This window comes from Rhea americana, unplaced genomic scaffold, assembly GCF_003343005.1.
Source record: "Rhea americana isolate MKP2758 unplaced genomic scaffold, rheAme1 scaffold_39, whole genome shotgun sequence".
In the NCBI taxonomy this organism is placed as follows: domain Eukaryota; kingdom Metazoa; phylum Chordata; class Aves; order Rheiformes; family Rheidae; genus Rhea; species Rhea americana.
In genome coordinates this window covers 3,822,158-3,826,418 of record NW_028186523.1, presented here as the reverse complement: position 1 = coordinate 3,826,418, position 4,261 = coordinate 3,822,158, and the positions used below count along the sequence as shown (strand labels likewise).

The 4,261-nt window shown below is 37.5% G+C and overlaps 1 long non-coding RNA gene across 1 annotated transcript in view; it reads left to right on the top strand.

Moving 5' to 3' along the window:
* Nucleotides 1-4,261, top strand: part of LOC146591042 (uncharacterized) — a 6,707-nt gene extending 2,446 nt beyond the window's left edge. The window contains exons 2-4 of the long non-coding RNA XR_014896884.1: nt 485-543; nt 970-1,047; nt 3,217-4,261. This is a non-coding gene — a long non-coding RNA (uncharacterized LOC146591042). The remainder of the gene's footprint in view (nt 1-484; nt 544-969; nt 1,048-3,216) is intronic.

The following is a 4,261-nucleotide window of genomic DNA, read 5'->3' as shown; positions in this document are numbered from 1 at the left end:
TCTGCCTCCTTGTTTTTTTTAAAAAAAACAAGTGTTAATTGCTGAAATTTTTTCTATTGTGTTACACTATTCTGATTTTTTTTTTTTTTTTTTTTTTGCAAAAGTCTTAGTACCTGTGGGCTATCTTTTTTCCCTAATTTATTCTAATAAGCAGCTGTGCACTGTGAACACTTTCTGATATTTAAGTAACTTAGAATGTGGACCTGCAACAAAAGTGAGAGTGTCTAAATTATTAAAACCTCTACTGCTTTTTAAGAGTTTCCATCTTCAAACAGTTTCAAAAGCACCTTGCCTATTTAATTTCTTTCATCTTTCTTCTAGGTTACATCAGTAGATTCAAGCAATGGTCCAACTTTTGAAGCTGCTATGTAACATACATTTTCAGTTAATGGCAGACTTGGATTTTACCTAGAAAATAGTTTTATAGTTTTATGATAATACCACTACAAATATTGCATTCTATTTTATTTTTCTCTTGTTACAGCTTTCATTCCATTTTAGTGAAGCTCTTCTTGTATCTGATGTCCTCAGCAGCACAGAAATGTATGTATCTGGCTACCTGCTCTTTATATACAGTGCTTTTATGTACAGCACTCAGTATTTTCAGTATATACACTCTCCTATATAGTTTGTATTCTTTTTCAATGTTTTTTAAATTCAGCCTTTACTTTTGGAAAGGTGCTGTTAAATTCCTATACTTCAGCACCCTAACTATGCTGGGTTACAAGTTTTTTGTTTGTTTTTTAACATTTCACATGATGGGTTCCTGTCACAAGACCTGTCCTTTGTGCCAAGAAATATCAATGTCATTCATTGCCCTTTAAGAATAATCACCTCAGTCACTGCAAAACACCATGCTTTGCCTTACCTTTCTTGCAGCAGCCAGATATTTTCTTGTGTGTGTTATAGATTGGTAGGTTTAAAATAGAAAGTATCTAATCAACAAACTTTTTTTTTTTTTTCAAACAGCCATCTTTTCAATTTATTCTTACTGGGATGAAAATGAAAGATTTATTTGACTACTTTTCAGTAGTCAAGCAGTTGAAGGTAAGTTTTGGATGATCTGATAAGAAATTTAGCTTCAAACTATGCAACTTGTGAATTCTTTGGGTCAAGAATCAGATTTGTTTTATATGCATGCTATAAAATTGAATTACTGTCAATCAAATATCAGGATTCTATGTTCAAAATATATTATTTCACATTATAGCAATGAGTAGGAAAAAAAAAGCAAAAGAAACTTAAACTTTAGAGCTTGTTCCAATATGGAAAGCAGTTGCAAGGAGAATAGGAAAATGTATGGTGTACCAATGTACAAAATGTCCAAGAGAGCTTGTGCTGAAGATACAAGAGGGACTTGCTAAATACTAAACATAATTCATGCTTGTAAGACCAATTGAGACTAGTAGTAGATACAGGATTAGCTCAAGCTTGGAAACTGTCATATTTCTGTGAAGACTATTTTATTTGAGGAAAGATTGCAATTGTTTTTAAAAAAGATACAGCATTATTCTCACTAAAATAGCTGTCGTACTTTTATTATATATGGGTCTCAATTCTTGCTTTGAGACATGTGGACCTCTAAGTAGTCATTGGCTATAGAGTCACATGTAACTTTAAGTGATAAGCCAACAAATTTGCACATGAGAATTAGTGGCAGGAATTGAGTTTATGGTATTTCCTCCAGATTTTGGATCCCTAATAGAATTGAGTAAGTTTGCTGCACTGGAATATTCTAACAATACAATTCTTCCTTAAGTGCATAGGTACTAAAAGGAAGGAATAAAGCTGAAGGGACAGATCGTGAAGTATGGCATACATTGTGACTTTGCGATATCCTGCATCATCGGTGTTCAGTACTTTGGTTCTAGCAGTTGATGAATTCAGGTAGTCTTTACTGATAGTCCAAGAAATGCTGGTTTTGTGTTGCTCTACTTGACAGGTAAAGAGGTAATCTAGTTTTCTGCAGTTTTTATTTGATAGCTGCACTTCTGCTGACTCCCTTCAGCAATTACTGCTCCAAGTCCCTTGTCCCTGCCCCTCAGCTGGTCCTTGCTGTGCCACCATGAATGCTGGTGCAGGGCATGAGCCTGGGGAATGTGTGAAGCTGAAAAACACCCCCAGAAAAGGGGGGAAAGGCAGAGGGACAGCTATTGCTTTTCAGCTCAGTGTGTTCCTTGGCATTTCACTGTGCAGCTGCAACAGTGCTGCTGCCCCTGGAGCAGAAGGGGGCTGAGTGAGCAGCAAAGCATGGGAAGCAAATGCTGAAGCCACAGCAACTACCGCAGGTGAAACCAGAGGGATGGTGCTCAAAGAAAGGGTTTAGGTCGAAACCTAGGGGCACAAGGGCTGTGATTCTTAAGATGGCAAGCAGCTAAAACCTGCAAGGAACCAAGACTTAAGATAGTTCCTAGTATCTCCAGTTTAGTCTTGACAGTATGCTGGTCGTCTTACACCGAGGTGTAGTTGTGTTACAGTTGAGTGCTGTGAGCATACTAGTATGAGGAATAGAAATGCAGTAAACTCAGTGGTAGGTTTTACACACCCATGTGTTAAAAGCAATTTTCAAGTTTCTGCCCTTTAAATTTTAACGTTCAAAACCCTGAGATTCAATTACATTAATAAATACTTTAACACTTCAGCTCTTTTAGGGCTGCTATGGGACAAGAAGAGTTCACAAAATGCTTTGGTTTTTCTGCGATGTAGAAAAATTGCCAGCCAGGAGTTGGCAGAGAGCATCAGTATCTCTCTCGGTCTCCTCCAGTTGGCAGCTGCAGAAGATCTGCTCCCAGAGAAGCTGCTGTAAAGCTGGCCGTGGCTGTTCGCAAGCAGCCAGCTGTTCCTTGGGGCCAGGAATTCTGATTCCCAGTTTGACCCAAAGGGGTACAGTTCTGCACAGTTTTGTACTGGCTCAGAAGTGCAAGCTGATCATTTTTTGAATGTGCTCATGATGTCGTTTTCTGCTGATTATTGCTACACTGACTTCTGCAAAACAGTGACAACCTGACGTTTCTAAAATCAGAGTGCTCGGAAGCAATTTGCCAATTTAAAGCATTAACTGATTCACTTATGCTTTGTTTGCATCCTCTGTTAGGTGTAGAATTGCTGTTAGCTTTTACAGAATGATTTTATATGCAAGTCTTTATTTCCAGTTTAGCATTTACACCACTAGATTCCACAAAAACCCAAGAGAAATAACATTTTTCTGTTCAGTAGGGGATTAATATTTCTGAGGAGATGTTTCTGACACAGGAGGCTTGCAGATGTTCTTACACAAGCCTTTAAAATGGCATTCTTACATATGGTGTTGCAAGAACATATTCAACAAATTTTTAGGTAAGCAAATTGACTTAATTTAATAAGCCACATTTCATCAAACTAGATGGAGCCAAATCAAGTGCTTTGCCAAGAAATTTATTTTTTATTAGTTTAATAAGTAACAAATTATATTGCACTATCTGTTTTATGTGGTATTTTTCAGAGGAGAGAATGGAGTTGAGAGATTTCTCACCAAAAGAGGGCGTGATGGGAATGGTTCAGCTAAGAGCACTGCCGAGTTTATTGTGGTGGTCTCATTCAGGGTTTTAAAGCAGGAATTGATGCAGCGCTACATATCTGATCTGTGAAACAATAATTTGAAACCCAAAGAAATCTGAGCTTTTTCATGTTTTCACTTCACTGCTTTCTATTTCACGGGAGATATTGCAGCCTGTCTTGGGTTTTGGATTATGAAATGCACAAAAAGAGAAAAAATTCCTAGGACTCTGCTCACTGGTCTCACAGTAATTTCTGGGGTTTCTAACAAGGCAAACCATTCACTGTGTTAAATTCACATGCATAAACTCTTTTGTGGGTAGCGAAGACTTTGGCGTGCACAGAGTTCTTCTTTAAAAAGTCCATATTTGATACATATTTCAACATTTCTGGACAGAAAAATCATTTCTCTGTATCCACAAAGACCAAGAACCACAAAAGTTAGGCACTTTTTATAATTAAAAGTGTAAGTTCTCCAGAGAGAAGTGATTGCACTAGAAAGGAATTTTTGCCAGAAATTCCTTCCCTGTATCACTTTCTGTACTGTAGGATGCTCATGGGACCAGAACATGCTGTACATCTTCACAGTGGACCTTTGGATCAAATATTACTGATCACGTGCTTTGAATTTTGTCCGAAACAGTTGGTCAGGCAGCTCACAGATAACACTGACTCTGCCAGTATTGAACCAAGTAACCTCTTTTAAGTCAATTCAAGGTCATAACCT